Source organism: Lygodium microphyllum, unplaced genomic scaffold, assembly GCF_053477565.2.
Source record: "Lygodium microphyllum isolate KBCC unplaced genomic scaffold, Lygodium_microphyllum_v1.1.10 scaffold_92, whole genome shotgun sequence".
In the NCBI taxonomy this organism is placed as follows: Eukaryota; Viridiplantae; Streptophyta; class Polypodiopsida; order Schizaeales; family Lygodiaceae; genus Lygodium; species Lygodium microphyllum.
In genome coordinates this window covers 58,108-78,469 of record NW_028229575.1, presented here as the reverse complement: position 1 = coordinate 78,469, position 20,362 = coordinate 58,108, and positions in this window count along the sequence as shown.

Genomic DNA, 20,362 nt, shown 5'->3' with positions numbered 1-20,362 from the left:
CACAACTAGAAAGGCACAATGTGTGTAGAGGCTGTAATGAGAACCACCTGCAAAGTGTGGGCATACCACAAACATGGCAAAACACCAGAGGCTGTCGCAGAAAAGGCTAAGTGTGGGTACCATAAACATGGTGGACATCTAGAGGCTATAACAGGGGCCTCACAAAGTGTACAGGGACTGTAATGCCAAGTTACATGAGGATTTTACAAAGCTTATGGCCAGAAGCATTAGGGCAAGGAAATACAAAACTAAAAAAGTCTATCTAAATAGAAGGACTGATGAGGTTTGTCCTTCTCTTGGTGGTCTTCTTCTTCTTCTTCTTCTTCCTTTGCTCCATTTTCTTCTTCTTCTTTGACTGCGACTAGATAGGCCTTTTGGGATCTCTTTCTTGCGTGGCAGAACTTCTCGGTGTGTCCGGTCCTTTTGCAGAAGTCACAGAAGAGTTGATCCTTCTTGCCTTTGTACCTGTTGCCAACATATAATGCATGCTCATCTCTAGAGGTACTTGGTTCTTCCTTAGTTTTTAGCTTCTTTTCCTCTTCTAACAGTGATGCTTGAATATCAACAAGTTCAGGATTTGGCATGTTGATTAAAGTTGTTGATACATTATTATATTCAGGAGGCAAACTCTTAAGTAGAACACCGATGCAAACATCTTCGTCCATTTTAATGTTGATTCCTGCAAGTTGGGTTAGGATTCCTTCCATGTAATTTAGATGTGTGGCAAGTGATGTGCTGGACTTCATTTCAAGCCTGAAGAACTCAATCAGGAGACCATACTTTGATGATTTAGATTGTGCACCGAACAAGGTGTCAAGTCTCTTCCATGTATCCTGTGAGGTCTCACAGTTATCCACATGGTGGATATAACTGTCATCTAGCTCCAGTTTGATAATGGCATGGGATCTGTTATCATTCTTTTGCCAAGTAGTTGCAAGGTCCGCATCCTGAGGTTTCTTCTCTTTGCCATTTGTGATGGCCCAGATACCCTTTTTCATCAAGATGAGCTTGATGCGGGTTTGCCAGGTGTGAAACCCGACTCCTTTGAATCGAGCATTTGGAGAGTCTTTTCCCATGTTGAGGTTGCAAGATCAGCAGCAAATCAACACCAGAATTCTGAGATTTTATCAGTAGAAGAGCACATTACAATGTGTCAAGAGACACAGGTAATGACAGTGTGAAAACACACTATGTCTGTGTTGATGTTGAGCTTGAATCTTCTTGTTTGGGGTCGTTCGATCGTCCTTCAATCTTTCCAGATCCTTCCCCTCCTTGATTTGGTACTGGAACAGTAGATCAGAGTGGCAGTGGGTTTCTCAAGGTGGCAGGAGAGAAAAAAATGATGAGATTTTTGAGCTTTGATGAAACTGGCTATGGCTGACAGTTTAGGGTTTCAGATAGGGGCCTGGTTTTTTGCAGATTGCAGGAGCTATGGTTGATCATTTTGAAAACTTTTTTTATAGAAATGAAGCTAACTTCAAGCTCTTCAAAAGCCCTATCCTCCTTGTCAAGATCGCAGCATGTACGGCACGTGCAGAGTGGACGAACAGATCAGGCGCAGATTTCACTAGCAGCCACAAATTTCGACAATGCCGTGCTGGTTGATCCTCAATGTGGTCAATTTTTGTGCCAAGAGGGAGCGCCCTAAGTAGAGGAAGATATTTCTAGAAGATAATTCATGAAGATATGCTCTACAGAGAGAGATATGAAGGCTCCATGGAGGGTATGTCCTGCAGGTCACAGTTGAAGACTATGCCAGTGACTGGGAATTTTCACAATGCTGAGCTTCAAATAGCCAAATCTCATGGATTGATGTGATACAGGGAAGCTTTGTGAGTTGGGGAACACTTTTCTAGAAGGAAGATCCAAGAGATTTGACCTGTGGAGTGAGATATAAGCGGCTCAATCTGACAGGGTGCTGCTGGCTATGGCTGCCATGGAAGCTTAAGTGAAGGTAGAGTTGGGAGATGAAGTCATGGGATGAAACTAAGCTGACAAGAGATTAACATGAGCTGAGAGAGGGCAGAGGAGAGCTAAGCCGAGCTGAGCCATGCCTGACTGGGCTTTGATACCATGTTACAGATACGGGATCTAGGACATGGCAGTGAGTTATGGTGGATGGAAGGAGAAGTGTGGACTCATGATGGAGAAGACAAAGACAATATTTGTTACACAAGTGAATTAGGTTCCAAGATTGAGACTTGGACTCATAAACACAATCTTGTGTATGTGGACAGTGACATTGACACTTCACTGAAAAGAAAAGAGTGCAATCATTGCATTAAGAAAAGGAAAGCAAGTACAATGCTTTATAGGAAAGTAGGAAACTGTAGTAGGCACTACTGTGCATATGGGATAGGTTAGCCTGCATGTCCTTAGCCCTGAAGCTCCATACAAAGAGGCTGTTTAGTGAGTGTGATTACTGAATCTCAACAAATCTTAGATCTTTTATGTGCATACACAATTTCAAAACCACAAACCCGGGATACACACTTGCATTTACTTCAGTTTTTATACAATAACACACCCCATATAGCTACACGAAAAGCACCTTTTGTAATCATTTATGGATATAGATTGCCTACACCTCTTACTTCATTGTCAAACAAAGTTAAAGCTGTTGATGATATTGCCCACATGCATGCTACTATTTTCGATGAAGTTAAAGATATGATTGCGAAAGCCCAGCAATCATATACTAAATAAGCAAACAAAAAAAGAAAAGCTATGAATTTTACAGTTGATGATTATGTCTGGTTATGAATTGAAAAGCGAAGACTACAAAATATTGAGAAACACCCTGTTGTAAACTTAGCTCCCAGATTTTATGGACCTTTCAAAAGCATTCACAAAATCAATGATAATGCCTTTAAACTAGAACTACCCCAACACTGGAAAATCCACAACACTTTTCATATTAGTTTGTTACAACCTTTCAAAGGCGAATTACCTGTCCATCCCGTTTATGAAAATCCCCCTTTGTTAGAAGAAGAAACTCAAATCCTTGAACTTGAGACTATTCTAGATACCGACTTTATGACCACTAGAACCGGCCGTAGATATTCTAGATATTTGGTGAAATTTAAAAATCATCATGTTGAAGAGGACCAATGGATGCACTCTCGTGACCTAAGTGCTTACCCCTCACTACTCACTCCACATTGAGCTAATAGCAATTGAGGACAATTGTTATCCCACCCCGAGGGTATGATGCCAGGAGGCATATTCCACGGTGGATTCCGTGAGGTTTTGCGGTGGATTCCATAAAATTATATTTATTGCCGAGGCTCATACACAGGGTGGATTCCTTGTGTGAAAAGTCGATGGGGGCGCCTGTCCTTTCCGGGCATTTTGTTAATTTAATGTGCATTGGGTGATTCCATAGCGGGTGATTCTACAAAATACATATTTAAATTAATGGACATTTATAAGTTTAGAGTGCGCACTCATAATAAATTAAGGTTAGGACTGAGTTCTAACCAATTTATTTATTTTGTAGCTAAATACTGCTAGGTATTTACTTTTGTCGATTTAATTTTATTATTTTTTAACAATTGTGAATGCTTCAGTTGATGTGTAGAGCAGTGGCAATTGCGCTGGGGGAAGCACTGGGTGATAGCATGTATTCAAGTTATTTAGAAGAAATTATCATTTTTTATGGGTGTGTATCTTAGGCATGGCACCAATATTTATTTTGATGCACTTATTTATTAAAGCATTTGATATATATTTATTATTTTGTATATGCATGGGCGCACGATTCAAATATTCGTTATTGGACATTGTATTTGGGCACAGGCCGACTCTTTGGGCATCCAACCGCTTTATTCTTTATTTGGACAAAAGCAAACACAAAAGCTAAAGCGTGCTAATTGTAACTTTAGGCTATTTTTGAGCTTGGAGATGAATAATATATTAAATACATGCTTTGTGGAGTGCTCACACAAGGCACGGGGGGAGATTGTACCCAATTAGTCTTCTTGCTTCATGTCGTGCAAATTTTCTCTCTTGGTTTTTGAGAAAAAAGTAGAGTTATTTGTTCTTGGGGACCTTCCGACACTCACTATGTATGCATACAACATCCGATTTGTGCACCAATGTACATTTTTCCCTGTTGATTAGGGGGTGTACCAACTTTATTGATAGACTTTGTCTAACATGCTTGGGTGTTGGCTCACGTCAGTTTGAATGTTACATACTTTTTTATGCCTGCTTGATACTAATTTTGCGTTGACAATCAGTGATTGACTTTGAATATTGGGTTTTGCCTACCGTCAGCTCTCATTATACACTGTTTTCATAAATTACAGCAAGCATATAGCTCCAGACTATCATGTATTTTTCATGCTGAATTATCCTGGTTTGATGTACTTTTGATGGTACTTGGTGGGAAACATCATTAAATACTCATTTCTCACAATTTTGCCTTGGTTTTGATGGTTTTTTGGTCATTTTCTACAATTTACAAGTAGTTTTGAATTGTTTGCACTGTTTTAGCTTGTAGTATGGTATCTCCTTCCACTGACAGTGCTATCTTCAACATCACTAAGCTTGATGGTACAAATTATGCCTATTGGAAGAGCCAATTTTGGTAGGTATTGGTGTAGAAATCGTAGATAAAGCCACTAAGGTTGAGCGGGGAGCAGCCTAAAACTATGACTAATGACGAATGGATGGAGCTTGATGAGTTATGCAACTCCACCCTCGTATTGTCTCTTATTGAATAGGTGCATTACAATGTGGTTCAGGAAGCACAGAGTGCTTGGCAGCTTTAGGATAAGATCAAGAATCTCTATGACAAGCAAAGTCCTGCAAGTCAAATGTATTGGCTAAAACAACTTACGGACCTCTGCATGAAAGAGAATGTGACCATGTTAGCTCATCTAAGCCAATTTCATGCTATTCTTGAGAACTTGGTTTCACAAGGCATTGATTTCAAAGAGGATGTCACTCCGTTGTTCTTGCTTAGAACTCTTAATGAGTCTTGGGATGTATTCCACACTACCTTATGTGCTTCTACCACTACTCTGAAAACTATCTAATGTTGAGAGCTCTCTTCTGCAAGAAGAGATAAATCGTGATAATTTGGATGCCTCTCATGTGCCTCATGCTTTGACAGTTAGAGGCCGACATAATGGAAATGCAAAGAATGACCGTGGTAATGGCCGTGGACAGGTTTCACAAAAATCTTGATCCAAGTCATGTGGCAAGTCGCATAGTAAGTCTCGTGGTAGAAATGCCAATTTGACTTGTCATCATTATGGGAAGAAAGGCCACAACATCATGAATTGTGCAATGAAATGTGCAAAGAAAGGGGAAAGAGAAAGTGCAGGAAAAGTCTTCTAATCGCAATATAATACCTGCTAAGTCAAGTGTTAAAATTGAAGAGATCAATGTTTTGCAGCCGACCGATAGTGATGGGGATTATATCCTTGCCAACAGCTTCATCTAGTGCTTTGCAAATGACAGAGATACACTCTATGTATAATAGCTCTTGGACTCAGGTGCATTCTTTCATGTGACACCTTGTTGAGAGTGGTTCAATTCATACTGTTTTGTTTCGGGTTTTGTGCGCTTGCGCGATGATAGATCTCTTGAGATGTCGACATTGGTGATGTTTATAGGCTGTAGTTTCCTTCTAGTAGCAATTTTGTTATGCGCAATGTGTGTCATGTACCTACATTGACACGCAGTCTCATGTCCACTAGACAGCTTGATGACACACGATATCATGTATCTTTTGGAGACTCTGCATGGAAGCTTACTCATGGTAGGCTTGTGTTTGCGAGAGGTGCCAAGGCTGGCAGCCTCTACCACTTAGTTGTTTGTAGATCTACAGTTGATCATGCTTTGTTTGTGGGATCTTTACCTCATGTATCTCTTTGGCATGCCCGTTTTCTTTCTCACATGTCCATTAAGGGAATGATTGATTTTCATTGGTTTTAATTTGATTCACCTCGATTTTCCTTGGTTTTTAATTTGATTCACCTCACTTCCCTTGGTTTTTAATTTGATTCACCTCACTCCCCTTCCCCTCCCAGCTCGAGAAGAATCCTTCCTAGGATTGAAGGTTTGGAGATTGAGGACATTCTGCAATGGCCTATAGGAGTTACTGGCATAGGAACCAAGTGTAGAAATCGGGGTTGTACTCTAACTGAGCTGCATGATCGAGATCAAAAGGTCGAGTGCCAACGTGTGTAATGTAAGTGAAAACATCTGTTAGAAAGTCACCGGAGGCACCACGACTAGCAATATGTAGCTCTTCCTTAGTTAGTAGGCGATCAAGGTAAGGGTGTCCCTTGATGTGCTCTTCTAGGGGGCGGTCTCGAAGAGTGTTTAACACTCAATACGAGGTTGGTGCAATATAAGTGGGGTCGTACTACTCTGCTATTTTGATTGTGCGGCACTGCTCAGCGTTTGTTATGACTTGGCATCCCTCTACTTCCCATTGTAACCTAAGAGCGTACTAGTGCCGCAAGAATGGGGATTCAGTCTCAGAAATTTTGGATAATTCTGCAATTTCTTGGTCAATGATGGCAGAAGTGGTTCGCTGATCGTATGACGTGATGAGGCGTTGTTTAAGGGCTTGCGCTTTAGAGATCTCGCTGTTGAGCAATACATCAGCGGAGTTTGTTGCCTTTGCGAAGGCAAGTTCAAACATCTCCCAAGAACAAGGCATCATACGAACTTCGGTTGCAAAAGGCTCAGGTAACAAGCCTAAGTCTAAGCGGTTGTAGCACTCAGAGCTAGCTCTCTGAAGGTGGAATCGAGCTGTCTAATGCAATCAACCACGTCATCCCATGTATCTTCAACTAGATCTGAAACCAGTGTCAAAAATGATTTCCGCTCGTAGGAGGGTTTAAGACGTGTTAGTGGTTGGGGTTTGATAGCACTAGAGCCTTTGACAATGGATAGTTATGGTTGTGGGTGTTCTTGAGGTTTCGGTTGGGCTTCCTGGCTTAGGACTAGGAAAGTAGCAGCTACTTCTGATGGATTGTTGCCTTCAGAGTGGATCATTGTAGTCGGATTGGCTCTAGCGGGTGATGGCTCAGGTGACGATATCTGTCGTTTGGGCCGATAGGCTTGTTCAACTCTCGTGGGCATGTGTGTGGATGAGCTTGATGGATGTGGGCTTGGGGAGCACTATGGTTTATGGTTTTGAGGCTCTATGGGACTGGGGGTGATCAGGCTTGGGGGTAGCATACCAGTGGTGTTCTTTGCCATGTGAGCTTTAGGGATCCATATCCAGGCATTTCCCTCATAGTAGCCTTGTGCATGCAAGAGGGCTTTAGGGACCCACCTTTGCCTGATTATGCGTCGATTTCTGTAACTGCACCTTGGTGTCCTGGGTTTAGAGCTTTGGGTCTTATGAGGTTGTGTGCGATGATTCCTAGGCGGAAGTTGCAGCTGTTTAGGCCTCCATTGGAAACTAGGCTATTGAGCCTTAGCTTTTGCTACCACGAGCAATGGTTCTTGAGAGGTGGTGGGTGGTGGCCGAGCACTACCCTCCTCCTTAGATTTGGCTGCTAATAGTTCTACTGGTGGCAGTGCGGACTGTTCTATCGTGCAGCCCCTGTTGAAAGCTGTATCAATGATGTAGATGTTGCCTATGGTGAGGTGAATGCGCTGCAACTCATAATCAACATTGCAACGATTTTGTTCTTGAAGGATCGCCCTAGCAACGTTTTCATGCCTGCGTCCTTGGCATCTGGCAATACGTAGAAGATTATTGGTACAGACTCAGGTTCGATAGAAATGGTGGCCCTGTACTTGCCGAGAAGTGCGTACGAACGGCCCCCATATGGGCTTAATTTGCCATTAGTAGGTTGTAGTGGTGGTTTGCCAAGTTGGGTCTAATGATCTTGAGTCAAGACATTGAAGTCTGCTCCCTCGTCAATTAAGGCATCAAAGATGCATGTTCACTTGGCAGTGACCGTGATGTGCAGGTACGCAGGCTCCACGGTTTCCTCATCCTCGTCATCGATTTCAATTATCGTGGCTACTCATACCTTGACAAGCGGTTCCAACATTGGTGGCTCATGCAAAGGATGCGTGTGAGGATAGTATTTCTTGACATGACTGCCATTGAAGAAGCCTGTTCCCTCAGCATCTAGAGTCTCAAGCTTGACGTTGCCCATTCGACTGATTGCACGGACTTTGAAAGGTCCAAGGTCCCTAAAGTTCATTTTTTGCTTATGCCCCTTGACTGAGTATAGGAGCACTAAGTCACCTTGTTCGAAGTCACGTTGCTTGACATGCTTGTCAAACCAGCTCTTGTGTTGTGCCTTCTCACATATGAGTGCATGAGTGGCTAGAAGGCGAGTCTCCAAGAGGCATTTGAGCTCAACTATGTGTTGCATCCATGCCTCTCATCCTTCCCATCACTCCTGAAGTGCAATTTGCAGGCTAGACACAAAGAATTCTACGGGGAGAATTGCTTCGATGACGTAGGTCAACCTAAAGGGGGTCTGTCTGACAGCCATTTTGTAAGCTGTCTGGTAAGCCCACAAGGCTGCCATCAATTTGTTATCCCAGCCACTGTGTGAGGCCGAGACTACCTTGGTTAGGACATTGACAAGAATCTTATTGGTGGATTCTATCTGGCCATTTGCTTGAGGGTAGTATGGAGAGGATTTCCGATGGATAATTAGGAAGGTGGAGAGGAGATGAGCTATCATTTCATTGATGAAGTGTGTCCCCTGGTCATTGACTAGTTCTATGGGGCATCCAAATCGTGAGATCACCTGCTCCCACAAGAACTTGGCAGTCGTTCGAGCATCATTCTTTCGTGTTGCTCTCACCTCTACCCACTTCGTTAGGTAGTCTGTGGCCACAATGATGTATTTGGCCTGAGAATACTGTGCATCGGGGCTGATGGGTCCTATGAAGTCAATTCCCCACTTTTTGAAGGGTTGTCGTGCAATGATTAGGGTTAACTCCATTTGATCCTTGCGAATCGGGACCTTCGTCCACTGACATTTGTCACAATGCTTAATAAATTGTGTGGCATCACGGAACAACGTTGGCCACCATAGTTGAGACTGCAACACCTTGTGTCTCCGCTAAAGTGTCCACCAGCAATCCCACTGTGCCTCTGAGAGCACTTTGTGCATCTCATGTTCACGCATGCATCTACGCAGCAATCCATCTTGCCCTAAACGATACAGCTGGCTTGCTATGAACTGGTAGGGTTGGATTTTGAGAATAAGTCGCCTCAGCCTTGCCTTCTCTATTGGTCATTCAAGCAGTCTGTGCTCAAGAACTTGGACTATGTTGCCTGCCCAATTGGTGTTAGATCGGCCTTGAATAAATCTCTCCCACTGAAGAGGTTAAAGAGGTGGGTGTTTGGAAATTCATTGATAATGCCTTCTCCAGCGGATTCTCCTGTGGGGATGCATGACATATGATCAGCCATATAGTGCTATTTTCCCTTCCATACAACCATGGAGAAGTCAAATTCCAAAAGCAGAAGGAGCTACCAAGCTATGTGTCCTGTGGGCAAGGTTTATTTACTAGGTATAGCAAGCCTGGATGGTCCACAAAGAAGGTAAAGGGTGTAGCCAATAGATAATGCCAGAACTTCTTTACAGCAAACACCATGGCCAAGCCCTCTCTTTCTATCATCAAGTAGTTCATTTCCATCTCCATGAGTTGTCTGCTACTAGCAAGGCTCACTGGATAGTCTAGATTGTGCTTGCCAGGTTGACACAACATTGCCCCCACAGCAAATTTAGAAGCATCAATTTGCACGTGGAAGGTCATGGTCCAATCTGGGGCTTGTAGAATTGGTGCTATGGTTAGAGCCTTCTTCAACTCTTCATATGCTCGTTGGCATGCTTCAGTCCATTCAAAGACAATCAATAGCTTGTATAAAGGTTTGGCTATCAATGCGTAATTCAACACAAACCGCTGATAGTATCCCATATGGCCTAAAAAGCATTGAACTCCCTTGTAGTTAGTTGGGTGTGGAAGGTCAACAATAACCCTAGTTTTTGAGAAGTCAGTGGCAATGCCGTTCTTCGACACCACATGGCCGAGGATGCATCCATGCTTCACCCAAAACTGGCATTTCAAGGGGTTCAAGGAGAGACGATATAGGCGAGACTACTCAAAGACTGCTTGGAGTTTGTTTAAGTGTTCCATCTAGGTTGAGTGAACATAGAGGTCATCAACAAAGACTTCCAACTCCTTGCGAAGCATGTCCTTAAATATGGTGCACATGAGACGTTGGAAGGTGGCAGGGGCATTGGTCAACCCAAAAGGCATGACTATGTAAGCAAAGACACCCCACTCGGTGGTGAAGGTAGTCTTATGCCTATCGGCAGGATGCACTTGCACTTGATTGTATCCTGAGAAGCCATCCAGAAAATTGTAGGCCTCCTTGCCCGCCACTCTTTCAAGCATGTGCTTGATGTATGGCAATGGATAATTGTCCCTTTTAGTAGTAGTGTTCACCTTCTTATAATTGATGCACACTCTAATTTTTTTGTTTTTCTTCATCACGATGACTATGGGTGATACCCAGTCCGTGTGCTCAATTTCGTAAATGAATCCTACTCTCATAAGCTTATCAATCTCTTCCTTGACACTATGACCATGCTTTGGATTCATTGGGTACAGTCACTGCTTCACCGGCATTGCGTCTGGTGTCATGGGTATATTATGAGTCACTACACTTGGGTCTACCTCTTTAAGCTCCTCCAAGGACCATGCGAATACGTCTACGTACTCTTGTAAGAGAATGACAAGACTCGTTTCTTCTTCCTCAGTCAAGTCATCGGCAATGAAGGCTGGTCGGGGTGTCTCCCCTTCCCAGGCTAAGTTCACCTCCTTGACCCTGGCTGGTCGATTGGTTCGCTCATTTGCCCTTGCCATTTAGCACCCAACAAGATCACTACCCTATCTCCTTTCTTGAATTTCATAAATCGTTTAGGGAGGTCCTATGGTTTTTGTTGTTCATCTATTCGTGTGTCCCTAGGTTGGTTCGCCCTTCCCTACTTCAATCGTCTGTGCCTCAGGTGGACGGGTAGGTCTCCGTTGGTGCGTCGGGTCTTGGGCAGCCTAGGTATTTCTGGGTCGCTATATTCAAGCTTACCTCTGAATCAAAGTCAAACTCGCCGTCTTCACTAGAAGAGGGGGTCTCCCCTGGTGGTCGCAGTTCAGATGGTGATTCTGCCCTAAGCACCGGTGTCGCTCCTAGTTAAGCTAGGCTTGCTTGCTCAATGTCTATGGCTCCTACGTGTTCTAACCAAGCGCGATCACAATCCATGTGCATGATTCCTTGCTCTATCCCATAGACACTTCTCTTTTGTGGCTTGCAGTCCGTCCATATTTGTTCTATTTCATGTCCCTCAGTGTCATATTCTACCGTGTCCATCTCACTCTCACTTCCATCACTGAAGGATTGGCAGTCTTCATACTCATTGTCAGAGTCCTCTGTGTCAGATTGCTCATCGTCTCCTAGGGCTTGGTATATCTCTTGTCGTTGATCAGGGACTAGGGCCTAGTTGTACATAAGGTTCAAGTCATGCATCCTGGTCCATTGCCACTTGGATTTGCCTAAGAGATCCTGAGTGGTTTGAAGTTTGTTGCTGAATTGTCAGCCAGCTTGTCCGTTAAGTATTCCAGAGCCTCCTGGAGTTCTCTCTTGTTGCTTGGCACTTGGAAGTTGACGGGCTTAGGCCTCCCAAGAAGGATTCCTTTCATCATGCAAACTGGTACAGAGGGCGTGCCATTGGTTGTGCCCATCATCTTGATGGCTTGCTCATATGCCTCTTGATCTGAGAATGGCAGGTCGACTGTAGCAAGGACATGCATCCAATCCCACTCATCCTCTGGGCATGGGATATACTTGGTCAATGACCCATAAGACTTCTTGACTTGATCATCACCCTTGAGCATCGTGGAGATGGCATCCAAGTTGACTGGTGAGGTCTTCCAAGTGTCCATCTCCACCCTTATAGCTTTCGTCTTGTTGCCTAAGAATATCAAGCCATTACCCCAATCTTCGATAACTCTAGCATTGCGCATCCAGGGTCGGCCTAATAGGATATCGTAGTCCACCCCCTTCATGACTATAAAGTCGACACCTGCGTGGCTCAGCACACTAACCCCAGCTCTCATGTCTAGAATCCCCTTTCTCATTGTGTCGCCTAAGGCTAGGACTGGGAACACCACATGCAACTCGGTGCCTTCCCAGGAAGCATTAACGTGCAAGGATTTTGGCACAGAGTGCAGCATTAGACTCAGTATTTGTGTTTCCGCATCCTGATCATGCAGATCCGTGGCTTGTTCTCGTGACCCCTCAACCCACTACTTGAGGTCTTGAGATGTTGCTTAAGCAAGTCTCCTAGGCTTAACATCACAGGGGTGGTCACTAGTATGGTAAGAAGGCTGTCGGCTGCTCGTCTCTCTCCTACACCAAATTGTCCTAGCCAACGGCTGTGATGACTGATTTTTGGGCCTGCAGCATCAAGGCTTGGCCTAAGGGGTACTGCCTGCGGTGCGGTTGCATCTCCTGACTTTGGTCGAGGGGGTGAGACCGCCGTGTTCATGCTGGTGAGATCATCAATCTCGTCCTCTAGGATTGGCTCAGCATCCCTTAGGCACTCTTGGGCCTCTTTCACCCAGTCCTTCACTTTCTCTATGGCCTCGATTTGGTGCTTCGGATGCGGGTACTCCCCTACCTTGGCACTTCCCTTTTCGACCGTCTTGGGGGCTGAAGTTTCTGCCTCTGCATTCGTGACTTTATTTTCAACAGGCAGAGTTGTAGAACTCTTAGTTTTCAATGTGATCTTAGCCTCCGACCTCTTCTTCCTTCGCCTGCGGCTCTTCTTCCCTATTGAGGCTGCATCGAGGTTGCTGGGTCTCGGTAGTGATATGTTGGCCTGCTTTGTCTGGGCACGGGTCATGACCCGCAACGGGATGGGTGTGGCCTCCCCATCAAGGTTCTCAACACCAAAGAGCCCCAATCAAACAGATAGTACGTTGGCTAAACTTGCAGAAGGTTTTCGCTTTGGGCAATCGATGAAGATATGGGTGATTCCGTATTCAACGCACCTTAGGTCAGCTTTGTCTCTGTTCTACTGCTCCCTCTTGGGGCAACATGATGAGACATGACCCGGATGACCACAAGTCCAATAGATGATTGGATCCTACGTCTGCCCTCCTAAGCCTCTACCTCGTCCTCTCCCCAACGCCATCACTAGTACTGGTCAATAGTCCATAAGCACTACATTCCCTTCGTCGTCGTGAGAGACATAAGGGTATACGTAAGTCTCTTCCTCATTTGGCTCTTCCACGTAGTGGACTGGAGCGTCACTTGGTGGATGGGTCACATAGGGGCCGGGCGGCCTAGGTATACCTATAGGGTTTATGTCCACCCTAGGGACAGCTGACTTAATGTCGTTAGGCACAAGAAGGGCCAATGGGGCTCCCCTTCCAAAAAGTGGTTGCGGCCTGTTCGCTAAGTAAGGTTGACTGTATGGTTGGGAGTACGAAAGTCTCTCGGGCAATGTGCAATGCACAATGTCATGACCGAACCTGCTACAGTTAGCGCAAGGTCTCGACCGAGGGTCTTGACACTCGGTCGACAAATGGTTTCCACCACAATACACACATTGGACGTGTGGCCATGTTGGTCATCTCCATAGGTCTTGCAACTTGACTATCTCCATCTTGACATCAGCCAAGTCTTGGTTTGTCTCGGTGGCCTTCCCCTTACCTTGGGATGATGGGGCTGGTCGCTCACTAGAGGCTGATGCTCTTTTAAACTTTGTGAGATGGCTTCTTCTGAGTTGGAGCTCCTAGAGCTCCTCTCTTTCAGTTGATCATCAACTTTGATAGCTTCCTCAAAAACCCTAGCTAGCTGTCTTGCTGCAAGCTCGAGTTGGCTGCCAAAGCCTTATACAGTTCCTCATTCCAAATTTCACTGATGAACACAATTAAAACTGCTATTTTTGTCGATCGTTTGCTTGTAGGATTCTCTTGAAGAGGCACCTCACGTGGGTTACGTAATCGCAAATGTCCTCCTCTTTCTTCTTGACATTCATCAGTCATACTAGCAGATTGTTGGAGTATTCAGGCTTGGCAAATCTCTTAATGAAGAGATTCTTGAGGCTATTGAAATTTGTTCACTCTGCATCATCTAAGCTTGTATACCAAGTCCTACCCTTGTCACCTAAGCAGAGCCCGAGTGCTTGAGAGCACTGAGTCAAGTCACTGAGACCGTTGGCTTCGTAGACTTGCTCAAAATGCTCTACAAAGCTGTATGGGTCATTGTGGGGTTGGTACTTGTCGAGCTTCTTTGTGACTATTGGGATTTTAGACTGGCTCTCAGAGCCTTGGGTTGCTCCTAACCCTTCCAGTAGTGAGGTCGCCAATGCTGCAGGACTTTCCTCTGCTACGGTGTTGTCTAATAGTCGCTTCATAAGAAGCTTGCTCAACGTTAAGTCTCCTTCTAGGGCTCTCTCGTGATTCGTTCGGTTTCTATTGACTAAGTTCAGCACTCGTTGCACCTCACCCAACTCTGTGCTTTGCCTTTGACTCCTAGCCTGCTGGTTTCTATTGTATGTGGCTATGCTTTGCGACGCCTTGTGGGTAAGCTTCCTCTCTTCTTCTAAGTCTGCGATGATAGCATCTGCTGTTTGACCATGGTGCTCATACTAGGCGTGCGCATCGTAGCTACTGACTAGTTTGCTGAATAGTCTCTGGGAAGACGCCTAAGTCGAGTTCCTCGTTAGACTTGTGATCTGAGCTTTCCTCTGCCATAGTCGAGTTCTCATTCTTCTCCAAGCTATCGATCAGGTTGAGTAGGTTTGTCAAATCCCCTTCGTTTGCACCGCTTGCTTGGTCCTACTTTGTGTGTTGATGGTTTGTCTCTATCTATGGATTCTCTCCTATTCGTGGGTTCCTTGAGTGGCTTATCTGAGTGAGTTCCTTGAATTATTAAATACAGTCCTCAATTTATCTCCACTCCATGCGTGTGTTCTTTCTAGTACACTTGTGTTCAATCAGGCTTTCAGTTTTCCTTAAGTGCACTTCAAGTGCGGAAATTCAAGGTGAGTGCAGCAAACAACCTCTAAGCGTCTTACACACCCTCGCTTTGTTTTGGGCCTAATAGGCTTTGTTGATCAATTCTCTGGCTGTCTAGACGGGATTTAGGGCTTTTTGGTTACGTTGACTTGCCATTTTTGGTTCCAATCAGGGTTTCATGGCTCAGCCGGTTGCCTCTAGATCTTAGGTTTCTAGGCATCGTGACATCCCACTCAAACTGCTAAGCGGGTGCACCTTATGATTTTGTCTACTCTGTGCGTTAGAATCAGCATCTGAACATCAGAAGGGCTTATGACAGTTTGCGTTGCTGAGCTCCATCTGGGTCAGGCCAAATTTCTAAGAAATTGAGGCAAATACACACTTGGCCCAAATGGTCCGAATTACAGGGGCTGAGTGGGTGACTCAGACGGGCCGAATGGCACTAGTTTGAGTACAAAAAGTTTTTTGCGGGCCGAGGTCCAACTGGTGTGACTCGAACGGGCTGAGTCAAATGTTGGGCTGAGGGTTGAGTCAGGTCTTGGGCCGAGGGCGGAACTGGTGAATGGGGCCGAGTGGACTTCGGGCCAAGTGTCGAGTTGGTCAAAAGGCCGAGTGCCGCCACTCGAATGGGCTGAGTGGACAAAGGGCCGAGGGCCAATTAGGGTTTTCGGGTCGAGGTCCGAATGGCATGGTCCGAGGATCGAGTCTGGGACTTGGCCTAACAAAGGCCGCTCAAACGGGCCAAACGTGGCACGACGAATGCTGTACAAGGACAATTTTGATCAAATCTCACAAGTCAGGCAATCATTCCAAGCACAAACTTCCAGATCCTGGCTAAGGCACCAAGGGAAGTGATTGGTATACATGGGGTGAGCAGTAGGTGAAAGGGAGAGAAGGATCAAAGCTTAGACTCGAGAGCTATGGCGGGAGAGCAAAAGTAAGAAAGACAAAGACCAGAAATGGAAACTCCAATAGTCACAATGTGTGACCGGGCCTTCCTTTATTCAAACTTTCACTAAAAGAATAAAGAATAAAGTGATGGTGACAGGCGCCCGCCACCTGCGGTGTGCAGTGGGGCTGTGGTGGCTGTCAGTGTAGTAATACACAGGCGGCTAGGCGGAGGTGCCTTTACCCCCAACAACCTCCCACTTAAAGGCGAATCTACCCTAGTGAGGAGTGAAAAGAAAAAAGATAAAGACAGTACAACATGTACACATATACAATAGGATGAGGAAAGACGTCATCTCATCCCACGCCCATCAACCTCCTGAGGAAGGCAAAGCGCTCTATAGAGAGGCTTTTCTAATCAGATCTGCAGGATTCTGGTAAGTCGAGATCTTGACAAGATTAACACACTTGTCCTCAATGACCTCACATATGAAGTGATACCTCACCCCAATGTGTTTTGTCTTCACATGGAAGACCAGATTCTTGGCTAACTGAATAGCACTCATAGAATCCGAATGCAGTGTAGGGATAGCATCAATACCAAGGTCAGCAACCAAACAACCCAACCAAATGGCCTCCTTGCAAGCCTCAGTGGCTACAACATACTTTGCCTCTGTAGTAGAAAGGGCCGTGCATTTCTACACCTTGGACATCCAAGAAACAGCACCTCCAGCATAGGTGAATACATAGCTGAAAGTGGACTTCCTACTATCTGCATGTCCTACATAATCAAAGTCAGTGTACCCCACGACTCCTGTATCTTGGCTGCCATAGCATAAACGCTTCACATCATCCCAATGCTTCTTGCCAGGTGTAGCCATATAGCGTGCCACAACACCAACTGCAAAGGCAATATCTGGACGAGTGGCTATCATGGCATACATAAGACTGCCCACTGCGGATGCATAGGGAAACTTGGCCATCTTGGCCCTCTGTTGATCTGTCTACGGACAATCAACCTGTGATACCTTCACATAAGAAGGTAGTGGATATCCAATAGGCTTTATGTCCTTCATGTGGAAGCGCTCAAGGACTTTATGAATGTACTCTCTCTGTGACAAGTAGAGGAGTCCTTGATGCCTGTCGCGTCTAATGCGCATACCAAGTATGTGAGCAGCCTATCCCAGATCTTTCATCTCAAAGCTCTTCTTGAGCTAAGCCTTAAGAGTATCTAGCTCATCATGAGATTTCCCTACTATCAGCATTGTCAAGAATCACGTGGTGGGGGGACTTGCTCAAGATGCTGCGCCGAACACACACAGAATGCACAAGGAGAAGCTCACTCAAGAGACAAGAAGAGAGATGGAGGCCAAAACGTTTTCTTGCTGGTTTCTTCTTCTTCTTCCACACTCTTTACAATGTACACAAAGTATAGATAAGATACAACATAAAGGAAACTGGCCTACTAAGTCAAACAATGCATAACCGACTCCACTAGTTGACTGGCGCTATAACTATGGCAGCTATAGATAGGTGTAACAACCTAAATATAATAAGTAATGAGTCAGTGGCCATGTGAGAGTCATAATGACCATGGACGTGCTAAGTGTAGATGTGTGGACCCATCTAACAAGCCGGTCCATCATTAATGTCCGCATGTGTTGAGCTTGTCATCTCAACACTCCCTCTCAAGCTCAACTACATCTCTACAACTATAAGTAAGCTTCGAAACTTTTGAAGCTTCTCTATACCCAATGCCTTCATGAAGATGTTAGTTATCTGATCCTATGTGCTGACATACACCAAGTCAATATCACCTGCTAGTACATTCTTTCTCACAAAGTGGTAGTGTACCTCAATATGTTTTGTCCTGGCATGGAACACAGGGTTCCTAGCCAACTGTATACTGCTCATGTTGTCACAATAAATGACAACTAGACCTTCCACCTGCACATCCAAATCAGCCATTAAATTTTGTAGCCATACTACCTCACATGCTGCAACAGCAGCACCTCTATACTCAGCCTCTGTACTCGACAAAGCAACTATAGATTGCTTTTTGTTGCTCCAAGCAACTGTTGTACTACCAAGAGAGAACATGTATCCCCTGGTAGATCTTCTATTAGACATACTACCAGCCGAATCTGCATCTATGTATCCAAACACCTGTACATCTGTACCTACCTCATAGAAAAGTCCATAATGTAATGTGGACTTCACATATCTCAATATGCGTCTGAGTGCATCCAAATGTGGCTTTCTAGGTACTTGCATAAACTGACTCACAAGACCAACAACGTAGCTCAAGTCTGGCCTTGTAATGGTCATGTAGATCAAACTCCCTACTATCCTCTTGAACATAGTAGGGTCTTCTATCTCATCCCCAACATCAGCACTCAACTTTACATTCTGCTCCAACGGGACTGAAAGTGGTTTGCATGCTGTCATACCATACTTGGACAACATATCCAAGCCATACTGTCTTTGGGACAACCATATACCATCATCACATTTGATCACCTCAATTCCAAGAAAGTACCTTAGCTCACCTAAGTCCATCTCAAACTTCTTCTTCAAAAAATCCTTGACTTCAGCAATCCCACTATCACTATCACCTGTAATAATCAAGTCATCCACATAGATGACTATGATGACCAAACATGCAACTCCCTTTCTCACATAAAGTGAGTGATCAGCATCAGAACATAAAAGCCAATATTGACAAGATACTCTATGATCTTGTCAGACCATGCTCTAGGTGCTTGCTTGAGCCCATAGAGCGCCTTCTTCAACCTGCACACATATGTGGGATGCTCTAAATCTTCATAACCTGCTGGTTGATCCATATACACTTCTTCTTGCAAATCACCATGCAAGAAGGCATTCTTCATATCCATTTGATGCAACCTCCAACCTTTGGCTACTGCCAAAGCAATCACACATCTGACAGTTGCCATACTAGCAACTGGACTGAAGGTTTCTTCATAATCTATGCCATATGTTTGGGCATAGCCTTTTGCAACCAGCCTAGCTTTGTACCTACTAATAGAACCATCTGCATTGTGCTTAATCTTATAAACCCACTTACATCCAATAGCTTTATTGCCCTTTGGCAATGATACTAGATCCCAAGTCTTATTGGCCTCTAATGCAACCATTTCCTAATCCATTGTTGCATCCCAATGAGCATGACCAACAGCCTCCTCAAAACATGTGGCCTCAACATCCTCAACTAGTTTCACCATATAAGCATAATGGTGAGCTACATAACCTTCAAAACCAAATCTTTTAACAAGGTATCTGACCCTGCTAGATCTGCGTACCACCGGATCACTCAATGGAGCCTTTACATTACTATGAGTTCTCTGTACACCTAGTGTCCTGACAAAAGGAATACCAAGCTTATCATCCAAGCTCTTTGAGCCACTGGAGTCTCCATCAAGAACTGCATCAATGCTATCTGACACTTTATTCTTTCATTTGTCTTTACCTGTAGTGCTACTAGATGCCCCTGAAGATGTAGAGGTACTCCTTAGTCTTCCAGACCAAGGACTACCAAATGATGTCTCTGGTCCACTAAGAGTCCGTGATTCCTGCTTTTCAGCCTGCACATGAGTGTCATGATCATCATCATCATCCAATGCATCACCACTAGATGCATACCAATTGCTCATTTCATCAAAGATGACATCCCTGCTCACTCTGAACTTACATGTGACAGGGTTATAATAGCGATACCCTTTCTGCTCTAAAGAGTATCCAATAAAAACACATTTTTCTACCTTTGGATCAAGCTTCTTCCGTGGCTCATCTGGCACATGAACGTATGCAACACAGCCAAATACCTTCAAGTGCGATACATCAGGCTTCTTGCTAGTAAAGTATTCTTTAGGAGTCATCCCATGAACTGCAACTGTGGGAGTTCTATTCATAATATAAACAGCAGTATGAACAGCCTCAGACCAAAAATGCTTAGGCATATTCTTTTCAGCCATCAAGGCGCGGGCAACTTCTACCATATGCCTGTTTTTCCTTTTGCAACCCCATTTTGCTGTGGGGTATATCTGCATGTGAACTGTCTCTTTATTCCATGAGACCTCAAAAAATCACTGAACTCATTTGAGATGTACTCTCCCCCTCCATCTGACCTCAGACACTTTACTTTCAAGCTTGTTTCTCTTTCAACTGCAGCCTTGAAAGTTCTAAAGTGCTCAAACGCTTCACTCTTTTCCTTCATAAAATATACCCACAGCTTTCTAGAACAATCATCAATGAATGTGACAAAGTATGAACTGCCTCCAAGAGATACATTTTGTGTAGGCCCCCAAATGTCTGTATGCACAACATCAAGGATATTTCTGCTTATATCTCCGTCATGTGAAAAGGGTTGTCTTGCTTGCTTACCAAAGTGATATGCTTTGCATACCTTATGAAATTCTAC